The following is a 23,745-nucleotide window of genomic DNA, read 5'->3' as shown; positions in this document are numbered from 1 at the left end:
TTAGCCCCCCAAGTAGCTGGGAATGCAGGTGTGCACCACCACGCTTGTCTAATTTTTGTATTTTTAGTAGAGACGGGGTTTCACCATGTTGGCCAGGCTGGTCTTGAACTGCTGGGCTCAAGTGATCCACCTACCTCGGCCTCCCAAAGTGCTGGGATTACAGGCATGAGCCACCACGCCTGGCCTCAGATTAGGTTCTTTTTACAGAATGTCCTCCAAGAGCTCTAGACTTATATTGTCTGTCTCAGCTTAGCAGGCCCCATGGAAAAAAGGATCTTCTCTTTCAATATTTTCAGCAAAAGCCCCAGGATTTGTTCGGAATGGACTGATGCACCTGTGTGTTCATCCCCTGGAACCAATCTCTGAGGTCAGGTTGTTGGAATAACTGGATTGATCAGATCTGCACAGGAGTAGGGGTCAGCCCCACTCACACTACTTGAGTGGAGAGCAAGGGAAGGGAGGCTCTTCCCAGGAAACTGAGGTGGTCTGGTCAGAACAAGGAGGGTCGATTCTGGACAGGCAGGGAAACCTACAGATATCCAGGATGGAGCCTCTGCTAACATATCTCATGACATTGTTTAAAGGACAGGACATGGGAAGGTGGTAGGAGAAGCAGTAAAGTTATTGGATGGCTAAATCAATATTCAGAAATATTCTGGCTGGGCACGGTGGCTCATGCCTTTAATCCCAGCACTTTGGGAGGCCAAGTGGGCGTATCACAAGGTCAGGAGTTCAAGACCAGCCTGGCCAACATGGTGAAACCCCATCTCTACTAAAGATACAAAAAATTAGCCGGGCATGGTGGTACATGCCTATAATCCCAGCTACTTGAGAGGCTAAGGCAGGAGAATCGCTTGAACCTGGGAGGCGGAGGTTGCAGCGAGCTGAGATCGCACCATTATACTCCAGCCTAGGCAATAGAACAAGACTCTGACTCAAAAAAACAAACAAACAAACAAAAAAAAAAACTCTGAGACCAGTTGCAGGGCCTCATGCCTGTAATCTCAGCACTTTGGGAAGCCAAGGCGGGTGGATCACCTGAGGTCAGGAGTTTGAGACCAGCCTGGCCATCATGGCGAAACCGCATCTCTACTAAAAATACAAAAATTAGCCAAGTGTGGTGGCACATGCCTATAATCTCAGCTACTTGGGAATCTGAGGCAGGAGAATCGCTTGAACCCGGGAGGCGGAGGTTGCAGTGAGCTGAGATCTTGCCATTGCACTCCAGCCTGGGCAACAGAGCAACACTCTGTCTCAAAAAAAATACTTAGAATAGGTTGGGCGTGATGGCTCATGCCTATAATCCCAGCACTTTGGGAGGCCGAGGCAGATCACCTGAGCTTAGGAGTTTGAGACCAGCATGGGCAACATGGTAAAACCCTGTCTCTACCAAAAATACAAAAAATTAGCTGGGTGTGGTGACACATGCCTGTAGTCCCAGCTACTTGGAAGCCTGAGGTAAGAGGATTGCTTGAGCCGGGGAGGTAAAGGCTGCAGTGAGCCAAGATTGTGCCGCTGCACTCCAGCCTGGGTGACAGAGGGAGACCCTGTCTCAAAAAACAAACAAAGAAATACTTTGAATAGAGGATGAGTCCAAAAAACAACTATACAAAATAGCAGATGATATGAATGAGCACCAGTTCTGTGTGTGTTTGACTACCATGCCTGTTTTTCCTTTGTTTTAACAAATCACCACAAACTTATTGGCTTAAAAACAACACAATTGGCCGGGTGTGTTGGCTCATGCCTGTAATCCCAGCACTTTGGGAGGCCGAGGCAGGTGGATCACCTGAGGTCAGGAGTTCAAGACCAGCCTGGCCAACATGGTGAAACCCTGTCCCTACTAAAATATGAAAATTAGCCAGGCATGGTGGTGCACCTGTAATTCCAGCTACTCGGGAGGTGGAGGCAGGAGAATTGCTTGAACCTAGAAGGCAGAGGTTGCAGTAAGCTGAAATCGTGCCACTGCACTCCAGCCTGGGCGACAGAGGCAACACTCCATCTCAAAGAAAAAAAAGAAAATAAAACCATAATTTATTATCTTACAGTTCTGGAGGTCAAGGCCTAAAATTGAGGTGTCAGCAGAGCTGTGTTCCTTTCAGAGGCTCTAGGGGAGAATTGTTTGTCTTCTCTGGCTTCTAGAGGCCACCTGCATTGCTTGGCTTGTGGCCCCTTCCTCTATCTGCCTAGTCAGTCTCCTTTACTCTGGAACAGATCCTCAGCTTTTCTTTGTCCTTTAAGACACTGACATTTATTAAGAGTACAGGCCAGTTGTTCCATTGGATGTTCCTCAATTTAGATTTTCCTGATTGTTCCCTTATTATTAGAGTCAGGTAACACATTTTAGCAACAGTGATGCATAATTAAGTTGTGATCTCAGTGCTTCATATCAGGAGGCACATATTATCTGTCTCATTATTGGTGATACTATGCTTGACCAATGGTGATATATTTCTCCACTGTAAAGGTACCTTTTTTTCCTGTGTAAGTAATCAGAAATTTGTGGGGAAGATACTCTGAGGCTATTTAGATACGCTGTCTTTCAACAAACTCAATGTACTTTCAGCTAGTGGTTTAGCATCCATTAATGATAAGGCTATAGTGGTCCCCAAATGTTGAGTTTTCTTCTTCTTCTCATTATTACTAAGACAGAGTCTTGCTCTTTTGCCCAGGCGAGAGTCCAGTGGCACAATCTCAGCTCACTGCAACCTCCGCCTCCCAGGTTCAAGTGATTCTTCTGCCTCAGTCTGCCAAGTAGCTGGGATTACAGTCATGTACCATCACGCCTGGCCAATTTTTTTGTATTTTTAATAGAACCAGAGTTTCACCATGTTGGCCAGGCTGGTCTCGAACTCCTGACCTTAAGTGATCCAACCACCTTGGCCTCCCAAAGTCCTGGGATTACAGGCATGAGCCACCGTGCCTGGCCGAGTTTTCTAATTCTGTTGCTCCACCTGCATTTGTTAGTTGACATTTCCCTGTATCTGTCTTTGCCCTTTTCTAATCTGTTCTCCACAAAGCAGCTGGAGGGCTCTCTTCTCTCCTCCCCCCTCCCCACTCCCCACTCCTCTCTCTTCTCTTCTCATCTCCTCCTCTTTCTCTCTTTCTCTTTTTCTTTCTTTCACAGAATCTCGCTCTGTTGCCCAGGCTAGAGTGCAGTGGCACAATCTCTGCTCATTGCAACCCCCATCTCTAAGGTTCAAGTGATTCTCATGCCTCAGTCTTCTGAGTAGATGGGATTATAGGTACACGCCACTGTGCCCAGCTAGTTTTTTGTATTTGTTTCTCTTTAGTAGAAACAAGGTTTCACTATGTTGCCCAGGCTGGTCTCAAACTTCTGGGCTCAGGTAATCCTCCCCCCTCAGCCTCCCAAAATGCTGGGATTACAGGTGTGAGCTTCTGTGCCTGGCCTGGAGTGACCTTTAGAAACCACAAATGTGCTCTAGTCCTTCAGTGGCTTCCCTCTGCCCCTCACACATGCCAGCGTCCTTCACTGTTGCTAGGGCCCAGCATGACTTGGCCCCTTCCAAGCTGTCTGCGTGGTCTTGAGTCGCTTCCCCTTGCCCTCCACACATTGACCCTCGCAGGGCGTCAAAGATTCTATGCTCCTTTCTACCATGGGACCTTCCTGTGAGTCCCTTTGCCCGGAACTCACTTCCTTTCACTTCAAGCTCCTTTGCTCAACAAATATCCATGTCTTTCACGTGTCACATCCTAAAGGAATCCCTGCATATGACCTCCAGACCAGGTCAGAGTCCTGGGTGTATCATCTCAGCAAATAAATAATATCCTCCTCCTCCAAAGAAGCACATGTTTGCGATTACGCATTTGTGAAAATGGACCTAAGCTCCATAACAGGCAGGAGCTTTGCCTAGTTTTGCTCACTCACGTGTCTGCAGCACTTAGCATGGTGCCAGGCACACTTTTTGAATGAATAAATATGCGTTTAAAACAAGGATCGCAGGGAGAAGGTAGACAAGATGAGGACTGGGTTATTGTAGCCTGAGGACAAATGGGCAGGGGCTTGCTTCTAAAGGACTCAGTGGATGTGGTCATGGGACCCACTTTAGGAGAACCATGCCTAAGGTAAGCCCTCCAGGAGGCTGGCTTGGCACAGAGCTAGGATTGTGGGCTCTTTCGAGAGGGGTGTGGCGCAGCTGAAAGGGCAGAGCTTTCATAGCCCAGTGCTGCTCACCTGCCAGCTCTCTCTGCTTCTGTACTTCATTTGGTCAGTGGCTTACATCTGACTCTCGGTTTCTGCAGCTGTACAAAGATTTCACAGCGTGGTGAGGATGAAGGGAGTCTATGGGCGGTATAACAGCAGCTAACAAGTTCAAGACACATTTGGGGTGGCATCCTGACTCTCCACCTCTTCACTGTGTGACTGGGAGCACACTGCTCAACCTCTCTGGTCCTATTTGTCTAGAAAAGGGACCAATCATAGTGAGTTCACTCATTCATTCAGCGCATATCTATTGAATGTCTACTTTTTCAAATGTTTTTAGTATTTATTTATTGGAGACAGAGTCTTGCTCTGTCACCCAGGCTGGAGTGCAGAGGTGCGATCTTGGCTCACTGCAACCTCTGCCTCCTGGGCACAGAGCCATTCTACTGCCTCAGCCTCCTGGATAGCTGGGATTACAGGTGCCTGCCAACACGCCTGACTAATTTTTGTATTTTTTGTAGAGACGGGGGTTTCACCATGTTGGACAGGCTGGTCTCGAACTCGTGACCTCAGGTGATCTGCCCACCTCGGCCTCCTAAAAGTGCTGGGATTACAGACGTGAGCCACCGCACCTGGCTGAATGACTACTTTTTAGAGGCAGGGTCTCACTATGTTGCCCGGGCTGGCATGCAGCGGCTATTCACATGAGTGCCTACTTTTGGACAGGCAGTGGGGACACAGTGAACAAGACCAACAAAACTCCCTGCGTTTTGTGAGGCTTGTGTTCTGATGAGGAATAGTCAGTGGGGTAAGTGAAGGATACAGGTGAGACGTGAGACGTGGCAAGGAGTAAACCAGGGAAGGGAAGTGAAATATGTTGCAGGAATGCACAGGGGCTCCGGGAGAAAAACACTTTCTGAGTCAAGTCCTAACGGCCACGAGAGAGTGAGCATGGACTATCTTGGGCATGCTTGGCACTCAATGAGTGGCCCCACACAAGGCTTTGCCAAGCATCCTCCCTCCAATTCCAGACCTGCTCCACCCACAGCGGAGGTGAGGTGGCCTGCAGAAAAGGAATTCAGGGACACATCACCCCCTTTGGGTTTAACACCACAGGTTGTGGAATTTCAGTCTTCTGGCTTTCCTAGCGTGGCTGTTGAACTCAACATCACAAACTCAGTGGGAAAAATAAGAAACAACCCAAATACCCGTCCGGAACAAGCCTCTGATTTTCCACTGCGTAACCTTTGCAAGTTTTTCTCTCTCCCCACCAGCATCTACTTGAAATAGAGAATACACCGGCCAGGTGCGGTGGCTCACGCCTGTAATCCCAGCACTTTGGGAGGCCGAGACAAGCGGATCACCTGAGGTCGGGAGTTCGAGACCAGCCTGACCAACATGGAGAAACCCCGTCTCTACTAAAAATACAAAATTAGCTGGGTGTGGTGGCGCAGGCCTGTAATACCGGCTACTAGGGATACTGAAGCAGGATAATCGCTTGAACCTGGGAGGCAGAAGTTGCAGTGAGCCAAGATTGCGCCATTGCACTCTGGCCTGGGCAACAAGAGTGAAACTCCAACTCAAAAAAAAAAAAAAAAAAAAAGAGAATACAAATAAATGTACATAACTGAATGATTTTTTACCAAATGAACATCCGTGTAACCAGCACCCAGACCAAGAGATAGAACATCACTAGCACCCTGCCCCCCATGCTCCCTTCCCTTCAATGGGAATCACTGCCATGCCCTGTCTTCCTATACCAAAGATCAGTTTTGCCTCTTTTTATTATATTGTATGTACTCTTTTGTGTCTTGCTGCTTTTACTCAACATTATGAGACAGGAATAATACAGGGTGGCCACAGGAGAATTAAATTTCAGTCAGTAGTTTCACATGACTAGAGGCTATGGACTTATAAGACCCTGAAAACCAGGATGTGGGTCAAGCTGGCTAAGATCAACTGGACCCAACATGGCACTGGATGTGACCAGGTTTCTCCTAGGACCTCAATATACACTCATTAACATCCTAAACACACACCCACTAGTGTCTTGACGGTTCCAAGAACACCCAGATTTGGTGTAAAAATGGGTGGCACCACAGTTCCAAGAAATCTCCACCTTTTCCCAGGAATTTTCATGAATATTCCACCCCTTGGTTAAAGAAACCCATAGAGGTAGCAACCTCAAACCCCTTTACACGTGACTTTTGAGTACGCCCACATTCCCTTGAGTGTGTACTTTTCCCTTCGCAATAAATCACTGTGCTTTCACTATTTTCTGACTTATCCTTGAATTCCTTCTCACAACAGTTTCAAGAGCCTGGACACCAGCTAGGGTTGAGGTCCCATTGGTTTTTGGGGATCTCTCCTAGCCCACTGGTATCAATTATATTTGTGAGGTTGATTCATGTTGAGTGTTGCATGTATGTTTATTGTTGTTGTGGCACAGTATTTCATTGCACAAATATGCCACAATTTATTCATTCTGTTCATGGACATTTAGGTTGTTTCAAGTTTGGGGCCATTATGGATGGTACTGCATGAACGAACATTCTAGTACAAGTCTCTTGGTGAACATAGGATGTGCATGTTCAGTTTGAGCAGCTCCTCCTATGAGTTGTCTGGGACAGTTTAACAATTACTCTTGGCTGGGCATGGTGGCTCACGCCTGCAATCCCAGCACTTTGGGAGGCTGAGGCGGGTGGATCATGAGGTCAGGAGTTCAAAAACATCCTGGCCAACATGATGAAACCCCATCTCTACTAAAAAAAATACAAAACTAGCTGGGCGTGGTGGTGGGCACCTGTAATCCCAGCCACTCAGGAGGCTGGGGCAGGAGAATGGTTTGAACCCGGGAGTTGGAGGTTGCAGTGAGCCAAGATTGCGCCACTGCACTCCCGTCTGGCAACAGAGCGAGATTCCACCTCAATAAAACAAACAAAAACCAATTACTCTCTCACCAGCAGTGTGTGGAAGTTTGGTTGTTCCGTGTTTGGCCAACTCTTGGTGGTGTTTCATTCTAACCATTCTAGTGGGTGTCTGCATACTATTTCATTGTGGTTTAAGTTTTCAGTTCCCTGATGACTAATGAGAATGAGCACTTTCTTTTTCTTTCTTTTTTTTTTTTTTTTTGATGGAGTCTTGCACTGTCGCTGAGGCTGGAGTCCAGTGGTGCGATCTCGGCTCATTGCAACCTCCGCCTCCCGGGTTCACGCCATTCTCCTGCCACAGCCTTCCAAGTAGCTGGGACTACATGCGCCCACCATGCCTGGCTCATTTTGTGTATTTTTAGTAGAGATGGGGTTTCACCGTGTTAGCCAAGATGGTCTTGATCTCCTGACCTCGTGATCTGCCCACCTCGGCCTCCCAAAGTGTTGGGATTACAGGTGTGAGCCACCACGCCTGGCCTCACTTTCATATCTTTCAGATATTCTCTTTCATAAAGTATGTTCGGTGTTTTGCCAGTTATTCTACTGGGTTGTCTTATTTCTTTGTAATTACATTTTTACATAAATTTTTTAATGTATGTAAAAATGAATACATGCTCATGATTAAAAAATTGAACAAGTTGGCCAGGTGCGGTGGCTCACACCTGTAATCCCAGCACTTTGGGAGGCTGAGTCTGGTGGATCACCTGAGGTCAGGAGTTTGAGACCAGCCTGGCCAACATGGTGAAACTCTGTCTCTACTAAAAATACAAAAAATTAGCCGGGCGTGGTGGCGGGCACCTGTAATCCAGCCTGGGCAACGAGAGTGAAACTCCATCTTAAAAAAAAAAAAGGAAAAAAAATGAACGAGTTACAGAACTATTTTTTGTATATTTTTTTCCAGGGAGATTCTGTGCACAAAGAAACATATATAAAATGTACATAATCCACAACTATTCTTTTTTACACAAATACAGTTTTACACAGTACACTTGACAAACCTTGAAGACCATTCATATCGATTCATAAAAATCTGTTTCAGTTTCTTTTTACAATTGCACAGCACGGTATTCCATTCATGAATCCAACATATAAGACTTTAATATACCGATGGGCACAGAGGGTGATGCCAATTGTTAGCTTTTACAAACATGCTACAGGAATTCATCCAATACATAGACTCACCCATCTGCACAAAGATGTTTGCATCTGGGATTTCCAAAGAGAGGAAGTCCTGGGTCAAGGGGTATATGAACTTACATGTTTGTGACTCGTGTTGCCAACTTACTCTGCAAAGAGTGCAACAAATGTGAAATTGTACTAATTTGGTTTGCCCTGCAAACACAGGGTACTTGTATTACCAAATCTTTACCCATCTGCTAGGTGAAGAATGGTATTTAGGCTGGATGCAGTGGCTCACACCTGTAATCCCAGCACTTTGGGAGGCCAAGGTAGGCAGATCACCTGAGGTCAGAAGTTCGAGACCAGCCTGGCCAACGTGGTGAAACCCCATTTCTATTAAAAATACAAAACTTGGCCGGTCGCGGTGGCTCAAGCCTGTAATCCCAGCACTTTGGGAGGCCAAGACGGGCGGATCATGAGGTCAGGAGATCGAGACCATCCTGGCTAACACGGTGAAACCCCATCTCTACTAAAAATACAAAAAATTAGCTAGGCGCAGTGGCAGGCGCCTCTAGTCCCAGCTACTCAGGAGGCTGAGGTGGGAGAATGGCATAAACCCAGGAGGCGGAGCTTGCAGTGAGCCGAGATAGCGCCACTTCACTCTAGCCTAGGCGACAGAGCGAGACTCCGTCTCAAAAAAAAAAAAAAAAAACAAAGCCAGGTGTGGTTGGTGCTTGTAATCCCAGCTACTCGGGAGGCTAAGGCACGAGAATCACTTGAACCCGGGAGGTGGAGGTTGCAGTGAGCCAAGATTGCACCAGCCTAGGCGACAGAGCGAGACTCTTGTCTCAAAAAAAAAAAGTATTGCCTTATATGTTAAATTTGTATTCACTCCTTTCTGAATGTGGCTAAGCATCTTTTCACATATTCAAATAAAGCCTCTACTTTAATTTGTTGTTGTTGTTGAGATAGGTTCTCTGTTGCCCAGGCTGGAGTGCAGTGGCGTGATCTTGGCTCACTACAACCTCCACCTCCCAGGTTCAAGCAATTCTTCTGCCTCAGCCTCCCAAATAGCTGGGACTACAGGTGCCCACCACCACACCTAGCTAATTTTTGTATTTTTAGTAGAGGCTTGCCCATGCCAGGCCTGAGCCTCTACTTTAAATGGGCTATATTTCCTGTGATGAGGGCTTAGCTGGAAACAGCTCCTGAAGATTTGGTTTTTGCCTGAGGGAGACACAAAACATCCTGTAAATGGGACGTTCTGCATCCCTACACAACTTGTAGAGGAGATTTTCTGCTCCTAGGCCTTCAGTGAAATCAGAGAGAGGCAAAAACAGAACAAACACAAATTCTGTTGAACCAGTTGAACAGGAAGAAACCTTTGAACTCTAGTCTAGGGGCCAGGCACAGTAGCTCACACCTGTAATCCCAGCACTTTAGGAGGCTGAGGCGGGCAGATCACCGGAGGTCACGAGCTCGAGACCAGTCTAGCTAACATGGTGAAACCCCATTTCTACCAAAAATACAAAAAAAATTAGCTGGGTGTGGTGGCGCATGCTTGTAATCCCAGCGACTTGGGAGGCTGGGGCAGAGGAATCACTTGAAAATGGGAGGCAGAGGTTGCAGTGAGCTGAGATCAAGCCATTGCACTCCAGCTTGGGCAACAAAAGCGAAACTCCGTCTCAAAAAAAAAAAAAAAAAAGAAATCAAGTCTAGGCCGGGTGTGGTGGCTCATGCCTGTAATCCCAGCGCTTTGGGAGGCCGTGGCGGGTGGATCACCTGAGGTTGGGAGTTTGAGACTAGCCTGGTCAACATGATGAAACCCCATCTCTACTAAAAAAATACAAAAAGTTAGCTGGACGTGGTGGCACATGCCTGTAATCGCAGCTACTTGGGAGGCTAAAGCAGGGGAGTTGCTTGAACCTAGGAGGCAGAGGTTGCAATGAGCCAAGATCATGCCATTGCACTCCAGCCTGGGCAACAAGAGCAAAACTCCATCTCAAAAAAAAAAAAAAGAAAGAAATCAAGTCTAATCTCATATTTTAGAGATTATTTTTGTATAAAGCTGAGGGATACAGAGGGGAAATGACTTGCAGAAGACCACATATTGCTTCCGTTGAGAAATAGATGAAGATCCTTGATAAGAATGGAATTATTTTTGTCAACTGCTAGCATCTCTGTTAAGTATTTTAATGAACCAGGTGCGGTAGCTCATGCCTGTAATCCCAGCACTTTGAGGGGCCAAGGTGAGAGGATCACTTGAGTTCAAGACTAGCCTGAGCAATATAGTGAGACCACTGCCATCACCCCCAAATCTTTACAAATAAAATAATAATAATTAACCAGGTGTGGTGGCCGGCAGCTGTAATCTCAGCTACTTGGGAGGCTGAGGCATAAGGATCACTTGAGCCAAGGAGTTTGAGGCTGCAGTGAGTTACAACAGGGCTACTGCACTCCAGCCTGGACAACAGAGCAAGACCTTGTCTCTCTCTCTAAACAAAAATTTTAATGATTTAATTAAAATTTAATAAACAAAAATTTTAATTTAAATTTTAATGATTTAATTGTTGTTTCTTTTAGCAAGGGTATAGTTTTACACAAGCTGTACCAGTAACTAAAAGCACAGGCAATGCAAACAAGTATAAAAGAACATTTCAGGACTGTAAGCCAAAAATAAAATTTTAGGCCAGGTGTGCTGGCACATGTCTGTAATCCTAACAGTTTGGGAGGCTGAGGTGGGAGGATCACATGAGCTCAGGAGTTCGAGACCAGCCTGGGCAACATAGTGAGACCTCATCTGTATAAATTTAAATAATAATAATAATAATAATAATAATAAAATTTTAAAAGTTGAAAAAATAAAATTCTAAGCCCCCCAACCAACTGAATGGACCCTCCCTCTTGGCCAAGGGCATTACAAAGTTAACCTGAAAAACTAGTTCAGGCCATGACGGTGGGGGTTGGAAATGCCTCACTAACTATATATAATCCCGCCTCCTGTTGGAATTTAGGCGCAGCTGATCAGAACTAACATTGAAACAGAGATCTTAAAACTGACGAAGAAACAGACTTTTTGTCATAAGACACCAAATTCCAGCCTGACTCTGGCATCACATGACAGATAGCAGGCCCCGAGAGAAATCAGAGTATATTTCTTTTTTTTTTTGAGACAAGATCTTGCTCTGTCTCCCTGGCTGGAGTGCAGTGATGGGATGATCAGCCTCAACCTCGTGGGCTCGAGCAGTCCTCCTGCTTCAACCCCCTCGAGGAGCTGAGACTACAGGGATGCACTACCATGCCCAGCCAATTTTTAAATTTTTGTAGACAGGGTCTCATTATATCTCCCAGGCTGGTCTCAAACTGGCCTCAAGCTATCCTCCTGCCTTGGCCCCCCAATGTGCTGGGATTGTAAGCGTGAGCAATCGTCCCTGGCCCAAAGTGTATTTATTTGACATATTTTGAAATGGCCCTGCAAAGCTGTCCCCTGTGAGCAAAGTCTACATTCTGTTGAGAATCCCCTTTTCTATTCAGGTGTTTTTCTTGATCCAAGAGATAATTTACTAAGAATCTGGCCCCTTTTTTAGCTCTGTTAGGAGCTCTGAGGCTGGGCGTCGTGGCTCAAGCCTGTAATCCCAGCACTTTGGGAAGCCGAGGTATGTGGATCACCTGAGGTCAGGAGTTTGAGACCAGCCTGGCCAACATGATGAAACCCTGTCTCTACTAAAAATACAAAAAATTAGCTGGGTGTGGTGGCGGGTGCCTGTAATCCCAGCTATTCAGGAAGCTGAGGCAGGAGAATCGCTCAAACCTGGGAGGCGGAAGTTGCAATGAGCTGAGATTGCGCCATTGCACTCCAGCCTGGGTGACAAGCGTGAAACTCCATCTCAAAAAGAAAAAACTCCTAAGCCTGCTACCTGGAGGCTTCACATGCATGATGAAACCAAGGTCTCCACAACCCCTTAACTGACATTCCTTTCTATTGGCTCCAGGTCTTTAGATAATAACTCTGCGAACTAATTGCCAGAGAAAATTTTTGAATCTGCCTATGACCTGGAAGCACCCCTCCCCCAACCTCACGACCTTATTTCGGTTGTCCCACCTTTCCAGACTGAACCAATGTACATCTTACATGTATTCATTGAAGTTTTGTCTCCCTACAATGTAAAAAACAAACTGTAACCCAACCCCCTTGGGACATGTTCTCAGAATCCCCTGGGGCTGTGTCCTGGGCCATTGGTCACTCATATTTGGATCAGAATAAATCTCTTCAGATATTTCACAGAGTTTGACTATTTGACTCTTTTTGTCAACAGGACCCTCTAAATTTGTCAAGGGGTAAGTTAAGCCCTGGAGACTGGATCATGTAGCATGTTTGCAACTTCTGCTTCATACACTGTAGATTAACCCCCTTCCTCACTATTTTTGTTCTGTAGACGACTAGGAAAGACGTCCTCCCCTTCCAATCACTAAAATCTTTGTTACAGATTAACTGCCTTCTTTATTGTCCTGTACCTAAGTCACACCAGATGCCACAAAGACTCTGGCTGTCGCACCTTCACTGTGGAATGTTAAATAAACCTTTTCTAAAAGGAGCACATTGATGAATCAGATTATTGTAACCGTGCATTAAGCCTGCTACAGAAAGATGTTGAAATTCTGTTAAGCGTTCCTAAACTATTTCTCTATAAACGATCCCCAAACGTCTACACTCCATACAGTGACTTCCATTCTTTGGGAACTGTGCTTCTCAGGTGGCCATCCTCAAACTTGGAGCTTGAATAAACTCTCTTTAGATTCCAATCCTTTGATTATTTTGCATTGACAAAAGCATGGGGACTGAGCATTATGTGGTGAGGAGCCCTCCACTCTTCATTTTTTGAGAAAGACTTTAAAATGAGTGCAAAGATTATTGGGTGTGTAGGGGAGGAGAAAAAAAAAACTCCTTCTCTCTCTACCCTTTTAAACTCTTGGCTGGGGTCCCTGTAACAAAGACAAACTAGGCCAGGCGCGGTGGCTCATGCCTGTAATCCCAGCACTTTGGGAGGCCGAGGTGGGTGGATTACCTGAGGTCAGGAGTTCCAGACCAGCCTGGCCAACATGGTGAAACCCCGTCTCTACTAAAAATAGAAAAATTAGCCAGGTGTGATGGTGGGCACCTGTAATCCCAGCTACTCGGGAAGCTGAGGCACGAGAATTGCTTGAACCCGGGAGGTGAGGTTGTAGTGAGCTGAGATCACACCACTGCACTCCAGCCTGGGTGACAGAGGGAGAGTCCATCTGAAAAACAAAACAAAAAAACACAAATTAATAAGAGAAAAACAAATAGAAGTTTATTAACATGTACATCTCATATATACATAAGAGAAACTTGGGAAAGAGTAACTCGAAGAGGTAGCTTAGAATGTGGTTTCACACAGTACCTTCGACAAAGAATAATACCTTTGGCCGGGCATGGTGGCTCATGCCTACAATCCCAGCACTTTGAGAGGCCAAGGTGGGTGGATCACTTGCAGTAAGGAGTTCAAGACCAGCCTGGCCAACATGGCAAAACCCTGTCTTTACTAAAAATACAAAAATTAGTCGGGCATGGTGGTGGGCCCCTGTAATTCCAGCTACTCAGGAGACTAAGGCAGGAGAATTGCTTAAACCAAGTGGAGGTTGCAGTGAGCTGAGATTGCACCACTACACTCTAGTCTGGGAGACAGAGCGAGACTCCATCTAAAAAAAAAAGAACAATACTTTTGTAGAGAAATGACAGGACAAAGGAAAGTAGTTTGCAGCTTCCAAGGGTGGCAAACTGTGGGAAGGTTTACACATGGGAAGAAACTTTAATAGAGTAAGGTTTGTTTACAGATTCCTTTGGTGCCCTCTCTGGGCTAAGAAAAGTCTAGAGTGTCCAGTAAAACTGAATTTACACCTGCCCTTTAGGCAGAAAAGGGGGAAGATAAAGAGAACTTTTCCTGCATTTGTTGCTTCTTAATTGCCTTCAGCTGAAAATAATTTTTATGTCGAAGAGGCATATTTTGCGGTGATATATTCTGGTTTTCTTTTTCTTTTTTTTTTTTTGAGACGGAGTTTCTGTCACCCAGGTCGGAGTGCAATGGCGCAATCTCAGCTCACTGCAATCTCTGCCTCCCAGGTTCAAGCGATTCTCCTGCCTCAGTCTCCTGAGTAACTGGGATTACAGGCGCCCAAAACTGTGTCTGGCTAATTTTTGTATTTTTAGTAGAGATGGGGTTTCACCATGTTGACCAGGATGGTTTCAAACTCCTGACCTCGGGTGATCCGCTCACCTGGGCCTCCCACAAGTGCTGGGATTAAAGATGTGAGCCACCACACCCGGGCCTAAAGAAAACCAGAATAGTTTTCTTTAGGTGTCTTCATTGAACAAGCAGGTATTGTCTGGCATACCCTTCTGGGTTATCTTGTCTTATGGGGTCTTATTTTTATCTTTAAGCTATCTAGAGTTCTAGTGGAGCATTGTATATATACCATCATTAATGAGTTAAATGAAATCTTTGACATACGTTCATTTTATATTTGTGAGAGAGTCATATTTTACTTTTTTTTTAAAAAAAGCATATGCTTTTTTTTTTTTTTTTTTTTTTTTTTGGAGACTGCTCATTCTGTTGCCCAGGCTGGAGTGCAGTGGCGTGATCTCAGCTCACTGCAACCTTCGCCTCCAGGGTTCATGATTCTCCTGCCTCAGCCTCTCGAGTAGCTGCTGGGATTACAGGCGTGCACCACCACATCCGGCTAATTTATGTGTTTTTAATAGAGACGCGGTTTCACCATTGTTGGCCGAGCTGGTCTCGAACTCCTGACCTCAAGTGATCAGCCCGCCTTGGCTTCCCAAAGTGCTGGGATTACAGGCGTGAGCCACCGCGCCTGGCCTTAAAAAACATTTTCCTACTTTCAAACACCTTAGGGCTTACTATATGGAAGGGACCGTGGATGCTCTAGTGTCCTTCAAGGAGGAGGCCGGGAGCTCCGCGGACCTCAGGAGTCAGGCCTCCAATCCCCAGTTCAGGGCGCTTCCCTCTTTTCCCCACTGCTTTCTGGCTCAGCAATTTCCACTCCCGCTCCCGTACTTTCCCATTTCCTTAGGTCACATCCCCGCACCTAGTACAGGCCACACCTGGAGCTGGCCCTGAGACACCGCCGCGGGTTCGGCAGCCTAACAGCGTGGCTTGGACCCTGCAGCAGCCCGTAGCCACTATCCTTTCTCCTTCCGGACTTCAGTTTGGCTGCATCTCTGTCTTAGCGAGAGGGGCTGTGACTAAAAGCTGCCTTTTCTCAATGAACTGCCAGTTTGCAAGAGCCTCCGGGTCCCCTCAAACAGCCTCGAGCGCCCCTCTCCGCGGGAGCGGCGCGGCCGGAACTGCGTAGGTGCGGCGTCACTGACCTCGCCGGGTTCACTTCCGGGGCTCGCGCGGCCCCGCTATTCAGCCAAGGCTCCGGGCTCCGGCATCTGCTCGGCGGCAGCCTCCTTCAGACCTGCCTGGCGGGACCCAGGGGACCGAGCCGAGCCGCGGGGCCCGCTCCGGCCCGGCCATGAGCGCGGCCGCATGATGCGTCCCTGCCTCGGCCGCTGCAGTCGCCGCCGCCGCCGCCGCAGGCCGGGAGGAGCCGCAGCGCCGGGCGACCCCGCCCGGGCCTCGGGTGAGTGCGGCGGGCTGGGCCCGGCGGGCTGCTCACTCCCGGGTCTCCCGGCCACTCCCGGCCCTCGGCCTGCCCTATCCTTCCGTCGGTCCCGCCGCTCGCTCTCCTCCACCCCGCCGCGCACCTGCGACCTTCTGGAGTTCCTAGGGGCACCTCGGTTCCCGTATCTGACTTCCCTTCCAGGTGCCTCCTTGTCATTCCTTAGTTACTCTCTCGGGATAGGGACTAGCTTGCAGCCCCAGCTTTTTGCCTGACCTTGGGCGTGACACTCAGCTCTCCGAGCGCTGGTTTTCTGTGTGACTAATGACGGGGTGGTGGTTACAGAGCAGCCATAAACCCTGTGTAAGCTGTAAAGAGTTTTTTTATAGGCATGTATTACAATGAACAGTCTCGGACCTCGCGTTGTGGCTTCTCTTCCTCTTAAGTTGTAAACTTTTTTATTCTCTGCCCATCTTCCTAGTTATCTTCCCTCCTGCTCCACGTCAGTCACCTTTGGGTGTTAGTTGCCTGAAAGGGCATCTGGGACAGTCAGGTCAGCTTTGAGGGCAGTAAGGCTCACCTCTCCTGGTGTGGTTCCTTCTGCAACTGAGTCACACTCGGTTAGATAGACACACTCTTTATTAGCTTGTAAATAACCAGTTTATTGTGGCAGTTAAATTGGAGTGTAAGAAGCAGTGTTGATGCGGCTCCTTGCCTTGTAGCTTCTTTTACTGTCTGGGCTGTATACAGTGCTGGTCATATCGCTGCTGCAATGTTGCATTTGCAGTCTGCTTAGTGTATGCTCTTAAGCGCACGTATTTATCTGTGTTACTGTTACTGTCCCAAGCGGTTTAGAGATTTAGGTCAATGTGTATTAATATTTCTTTCTGAACTCTTCACCTCACAGATGAAGAATCTCTTTTTTGTTATGTTTTACAGTGTTGACATACCTGAAATCACCTTTTAGTCACTTTGTGGCCTGGCAGGCACGCACACGGTGGCTCATGCCTGTAATCCCAGCGCTTTGAGAGGCTGAGGCAGGAGGATCGCTTGAGCCCAGGAATTGGAGATCAGCCTGGGCAACATACTGAGACTCCTATCTCTACCAAAAAAATTCAAAAATTAGCCGGGTATGGTGGTGCACGCCTGAGGTCTCAGCTGCTTGGGAGGCTGAGGTGGGAGGATCACTTGAGATCGAGATCATGGCACAGCACTGCAGCCTGGGCAACAGAATGAGATCCCGATCTCAAAAAAAAAAAAAATCACTTTGTTAAATTTGCTTGTTAAAAGTCAGAACTTGGTTAAAGTGAAAGGCTCTTGGGGTATTTGAAATATGGAATGGAACAGAAGTATTAACTAAATTGCAGGTCTTGAACATTCTGGAAAATAGAAGGTTAGGGGCCCACGCTGACTTCTGATTTGAGAGTTGAAGGAGAAGACAACTATTTGAAAAGGTAATTCCTAAAGGATTCACTAAATAATAATGGGAACTCTTCTGCTACCATTGGCTCAGAGCCTGCCTCAGTTGACAAATTAATGAATTGAAACTTTACAGCCCTGCTAACCAATGAACTGTAAAAAACAAATCCTCTTCAAGAACAGAAAAGTATTAGCATGAATAGAATGGCCCTTTCAGTGAGAAAGAAAGCACTGAAATGAACTTTATATAAGAACAATCTTGATTCAGTCTAAAGTATGAACGTACTTTTACATTCTTACTGAAACTTACCTGCTGGCTTGGATGCTTTGTTGATATAAATAATACAATCTTTGTTAAATTAACAAAGGAAATGGGTCTAGAAATAAGTTCACATAGAAAGTTAATGTTTGAGATGAACATTGAGTAGTTTTCCTGATTGGACAACTATACAAGATAATTTTACTAAAGCTGCTTTTTGGGGTATGTTTCTTTAAAATAATATTTTAAGTGAAGAAGTACTTTTTTTTTTTTTTGAGATGGAGTTTCGCTCTTGTTGCCCAGGCTGGAGTGCAATGGCTCGATCTTGGTTCACTGCAACCTCCACCTCCTGAGTTCAAGCGAATCTCTTGCTTCAGCCTCCTGAGTAGCTGGGATTACAGGCATGCGCCACCATGCCTGGCTAATTTTGTATTTTTAGTAGAGACGTGATTTCTCCATGTTGGGTCAGGCCGGTCTCCAACTCCTGACCTCTGGTGATCCGCGTGCCTCAGCCTCCCAGAATGGTGGGATTACAGGCGTGAGCCACTGCGTCTGACCCTTTTTTTTCCCAAACCCTAGAGCAGAACATAAAGTCAGAACTGTCATTTTCATTGGAAGTTCTTATTCCCAAAGTTAGTCTCCAGGGTCAGTGTTAACAACTTGCTGTGTGACCCTTCGGTTGTAACATCTGAGAAGAGTTTAGTTGGACTGTGCCACTTAGCTAGCTATAAAGTTGAGAGGGAATAGTACCAGTCCACACAGGACTGCCCTCACTTGTGATACCAACTGCAAGTTGTCTCTTTTTTTGGTGGGGGTTGTAGGTGGTGGTTCCCAAAACTACCCTTGGGTGGAGTCCAGGGAAGTACCAGATGGGGAAGTACCAAAGGCACGATTGTCCTCTCCCTATGGAGTTAGAACACGTTACTTTTTTGGCATTGATGTGTGACAATATGCATGGAGTATTGCCAGCCTGGGGAGCTCACCTGAGCCTTGGTGGTCAGTTGTTATTGAGGCTCCATTATGCAGTCATGATTGATTGATTGATTGATTGATTGATTGATTGCCTACATGGTTGATCTTAGTTCCGAGATAGACTGATATCCTGTGACAAACAGCTCCCCCCTCACCCTACATCGTATTATTAGCTGAGGACAAAGGTCAGACCTCTTTTTGGGTAAGATTAAATAAGGTTAAATTGTTTTTTGTTTGTTTGCTTTGAGACAGGGTCTTGCCCTTTTGCCCAGGCTGGCATGCAGTGGCACAATCATGGCTCACTACAGCCTTGGTCTCCTGGGCTCAAGTGGTTCTTTCTGCCTCAGCCTCCCACTTAACAGGGACCACAGGTGTACGCCACCATGCCTGGCCTATTTTTTGTAGAGATAGGGTCTCATTGTGTTACCCAGGCTGGTCTGAAACCTCTGGGCCCAAGCAATCCGCCTGCCTCGGCCTGGAATTCCAGGCATGTTCCACTGTGCCTGGCCTGGTGAAATCATTTACTACATATCCTACTTCTTTCCTGGTCCCTTCCTACTTGAAAATACTGTATGCTACTGTGCTTTGCCATTGACAAATGACTGTCCCTTCTAGAACATGGAGGAGACACAGGCCACAGGGAGAGCTCTCAACCTTAGTTTCCTTCTAACTAAAATGTCTTTGAGTATCTATCCATCAGTCATTTTCTTCTGCTTTGCCTCTGAGGAAGAGACAGTCCCTCCTTCCTGATGTTAACTCTTGTGTCTGCTTTGGTCTGCTTGTTATGGGTCTGTGAATTATCGTTTACTATCTCTTGCCTTTTTGATTGTTTTTTCCATTTGCTGGTTTCTTCACTTCTATTTACAAACATATCCTTGTCTTGGTAATCTCAGCCCTGTTTGCTACTGAGTTCCATTCCATTCCATTCCTTTCTTTTTTTTTTTGAGATGGAGTATTGCTCTGTTGCCCAGGCTGGAGTGCGATGGCATGGTCTTGGCTCACTGCAGGCTCCGCCTCCCAGGTTCAAGTGATTCTCCTGCCTCAGCCTCCCGAGTAGCTGGGATTACAGGCATCTGCCATCATGCCCAACTAATTTTTGTATTTTTGTAGAGATGAGTTTTTACCATATTGGCCAGGCTGATCTTGAACTCCTGACCTCAGGTGATCCACCTGCCTTGGCCTCCCAAATTTCTGGGATTACAGGCGTGAGCCACTGCACCCAGCCTCCATTCCATGCTTGAAAAACATTTCAGGGGAATCCTATTAATCCTCTAATCAAACCCAGACTCTGCATGGGGCCCAGACAGTGCCAGATTTTGGTTCAGCATCTTATGGTTTTGAAAATGCTGTGTTCTTCTATAGTGTATTATAGGTAGTGGGTGCTTGAAAACTGTTTGGTGAATGAATAATTTGGCAAGGCAGAGAAAGAGAGAATTCTAATTGGAGGAAACAGGAGCAAAACCACAGAGGTATGACAGGCGAGGTAAGGGGAATCCAAAGGAGCACCATATGGAAGAGAGTGGGGAATGTTGAGCCTGGAAAGGTTGGGAGAGCCAGAAGGTTTCATAACAGGTTGATTTTGTGACCTGTGCTGTGGTTTTGTTTTATTTTATTTATTATTATTGCTATTTTTGAGACAGGGTCTTACTCTGTCACCTAGGCTGGAGTGCAGTGGCATGATGTCAACTTACTGCAGCCTCAACCTCCTGGGCTGAAGCGATTCTCCCACCTTAGCCTCCTGAGTAGCTGGGGCTACAGGTGCACGCCACTGCACTGGGCTCCTTTTTTAAAAAAAATTATAGAAATGGGATCCCGCCTTGTTGCTCAGGCCGGTCTTGAACTCCTGAGATCAAATGATCTGCCCACCTCAGCCTCCTAAAGTGCTGGGATTACAGGTAGGTGCCACTGCACCTAGCCCTATATATTATTTTTAAATTATTTAATTTTATTTTTCAAGGAATTTTTGTTTAGGTTTTTAATTTTTTTGAGATAGGGTCTCGCTCTGTTACTCAGGCTGGAGTACAGTGATGCAGTCATAGCTCACTGCAGCCTTGAGCGCCTGGGCTCAAGTAATCCTCCTGCCTCAGCCTCTCAAGTAGCTGGGACTACAGCTGTGTACCACTGTGCCCAGCTAATTAAATTTTTTTTTTTTAGAGACAGGGTCTTGCTATGTTGCCCAGGCTGGTCTTTTAACTCGAGTGTTCCTCCCACCTTAGCCTCTCAAAGCACTGGGATTACAAGTGTGAGCCGCCACCCCTGGCCTGTGCTGTGATTTGGAACGGTGACTCCTGCAGCCATGTGGAGAGTCAGTGGAATCTAGTGACCCTTGAAGTTAGCGTTCTGCAGAGGTACAGGCTAGAGATGAGGGCTGCCTAAACTTGGGTTGTGGGAAAGGTGAGAAGAGAAGGATCAGAGCTGTAAGTGGGAAGTGTTGCCATGCATGCAGGAATGGAGGAGGAGGAGGAGGAATTTTGTGTCCAGAGGCTAAAAGGTGGTGAATCAATTCTGGTTGCACGAGGAATGTCTCTGATTTGGAAAAAGACACTCTGTTAAGCTGGTGGTTTGGTTCACCGGGAAACACTGCAGTTCATTTGCAGCACCATGCGAGGAAGGGCAGTCAGCTAGAAAGGCTTCCAGTCTCATTGGAGACCAGCTTTTACAGTTCACTGAAATGTTTTGAATTCTTAGATTCCATATTTCCCACATTCAGTTTATTCATTACAGAATGCACTTTCTAAAACTGAGTGCTCTGGAAGCCAATGTATTTTAATGGAAGAACACGAGCTTTGGAGTCAAAACAGTTCTGACTCCACCCTAACTGGCTGTGGATCTGAGCAAGGCACTTAGCCTGTAAGACTCAATTTTGTCATCCTGAAAATGAGCTCACGATACGCCTGGCTTTTAGGGCGGTGGTCAGGTGCATAAATCTCCTGACATACAGTAGATGCTCAGTAAATAGCCTTTCGTCTCACCCTCATATTTTATGTTGTCGTTAACTTGTAATTGAGAGCTAAGTGTATTATTAGCATGTCATATTTTCTTAGTATTTTGAACTCTGGTTAATCTGGCATTATAAAAGCTCATTCTGTATTAAACAGGGAAACTCTAGGAAGACAGGGAAGGAGGTTGGGAATACCAGCCTGATTCAGGCTCTGCTATTCCCTGGGATGAACACTTAATGAGGTTTGGAACTCTAGAGTTCTTTTTATTTCTGGATTTGGATTTCTTGAGGGTTTAGTTACCATGCTGGGATTTTTAAAAATAGCTGCTCCATTTGACTGTCAAAGTTGGGTTGTGGCTCTCGTCCAGGGATGAAAGGGGAACCTTTGGGGTACGAGTAAGCATTCCTTGGAGACCGCCTCATCTGGCCTGCGTGCTCTAGTGAGGTCCCGTGCGCATGTTTTCTGGACCTGAAGTTGTGACTTCCCTGCAGGTGAGGTTTTTCCCTTCACCTGCTTCTCCCTCTTTCTCTGTAACCCTGCTGCATTTCTCTTCTATTCCTTTCCTCCCAGGCTGCTTCGGGCCTCTGGCCCACTTCCCTGGCAGATCTGATCACATGCCTCTATCATTTGCCTGTGGGCTTCCTTTCTACTTTTTCTTGTCTTCCTCAAGCACCCTCCTTCCCTTACTTATTCGCTCAACAAATGTTTGTGGAGTGCGTGGTGAGCTCGGGAGTGCTGGGGATACTACAAGGAACATTCCATTGAGGTGATGGCAGAAAAAGCAGCCAGGGAGAGGCTGCTAGGAAGGTAGGCCAGCAGGCTGCAGATGGAGTGAGGCTTTCTAGGCCACGGTGGTGGGGTGGAGTGGTGGTGGTGGGGATTTTATTCTCACTGAAAAGGCAGTGATTGCACGAGCTTAGGCAGGGGAGTGACATGATCTGATTTATATCTGTAGAAGACCACGCTGGGTGCCATATGGGGGACCGGACTGTTGGGTGAGCAGAGGTGTGAGAGTAGAGAGAGGACTGGTTAGCAGGTGATCTGAGCGCTCCGTAGGTGAGAGCCTCATGAGACCTTGGTCTGGGCAGGTGGGGAGGTGAGAGAAGTGGTCGGATTTGGGGTAGGTTTAGAGGTGCACCCTATAGGACTTGCTGATCAGCTAGATGTGGAGAGGTGGGGAATGAGATACATGAAGGGCGGGTCCTTGTTTTTTGACCTCAGTGTGCCGTTTATTGAGATGGGAAAGTGTGGCGTGGTGACTGACTGGGGAAGGTTCTGCTTTGACCTCCTCCCCTGGAGTTGTCGAGTGGCCAGTTGGATAGACGCACTTAGCGATGCATTGTCAGCCCGAGAGTTTTCCAGATTTTTTTTTCTTTTTAAACTTCATGAAATTGAGGTCCCCATGAACTCCTTTGTGGAGAGCATGTAGATGAAGGGAAGACCGAGGACTAAGCCTGGGTGCTCCCGGCGTTGACATGGGTGGAGGAGAAGTATCCAGTCAGAGACAGGGTGCAGCTAGGGGGAAGGAAAGCCAGGGTTGTCCCCCAGGCCCCTCACTCCTGAGACTGGCGTTCCCTCTCCCACGTCCATGGTCCATCATGTGCTGTGTGTGTTCCCCCAGGTTGCCATGTTTTTGATCTGCAGTGTTTGTGTCCTACTGTAGAGTAATTAAGTATTTTAACATGAAATGCCCTTCTAGAAAGGTCAGGCAAGGTCACTATTCGCCGTATGGCTTATGTGCCAGCATATCATTGAGATGTGGCTTTAGTTGGGTTAATATTCTGGTGTGGATTTTTATTCCTTAAAAGTTAATATTCTGATCTTTGGATTCAGTAATTTGAGTAGAAAATCGTGGTTTCATAGAGCATGATTTCCTATGGTAGGATTTGAAAGGACAAACTGAATATTTCATGATTGCCAGTTGATGGCAAGAGCACTTAGGAGCGCGATCGCTGTTGGCTCACTGCAGCGAGTCAGCTGAGTGCTGCGCTCCTTTTGCGAGTTGAGTGAGGACGTGACTTCTGTAGCCTTCCCCACCTTGACTCAGGTTCCCTGACTCATCTGGTCTGGTGACATACCTGCAATGTGGGCACCTTCACCTCTGCTTCTGTGCGGCCCCCTGTTCGCCCAGCCCATAGGAACCACTGCCTCTGGATCTTACAGCTCCCCGCTGGACCCAGCCTCAGTCCTGCCCCTCACTTCCTCTGAGTCTGTTTCTCAGGCTCCTCAGGCCCTCAGTGCCCTGAGTTTCGGTCCCTTGGCTTACCAGGCCTCTCCTCCTGCCCCTTGGACTCT

At 46.8% G+C, this 23,745-nt stretch overlaps 2 protein-coding genes across 5 annotated transcripts in view; both read left to right on the top strand.

Moving 5' to 3' along the window:
- Nucleotides 1-23,745, top strand: part of MEAK7 (MTOR associated protein, eak-7 homolog) — a 672,801-nt gene that overhangs the window by 96,112 nt on the left and 552,944 nt on the right. The window lies entirely within an intron of this gene.
- The window catches only part of ZDHHC7 (zinc finger DHHC-type palmitoyltransferase 7), a 41,536-nt gene continuing 33,233 nt past the window's right edge, over nucleotides 15,443-23,745 (top strand). For 2 of the 4 annotated variants that reach the window (XR_007722008.1, XM_050773740.1), the window contains exon 1: nucleotides 15,443-15,879. The gene's annotated coding sequence lies outside the window, so the exon portion shown is untranslated. Of the gene's footprint in view, nucleotides 15,880-15,947; nucleotides 16,063-22,150; nucleotides 22,258-23,745 lie in introns of those variants that run through there. The other 2 variants (XM_050773742.1, XM_050773741.1) reach the window with 2 other exon arrangements.

Source organism: Macaca thibetana, chromosome 20 (genome assembly GCF_024542745.1).
Source record: "Macaca thibetana thibetana isolate TM-01 chromosome 20, ASM2454274v1, whole genome shotgun sequence".
Taxonomy (NCBI): domain Eukaryota; kingdom Metazoa; phylum Chordata; class Mammalia; order Primates; family Cercopithecidae; genus Macaca; species Macaca thibetana.
This window is presented reverse-complemented; position numbering and strand designations above follow the sequence as displayed.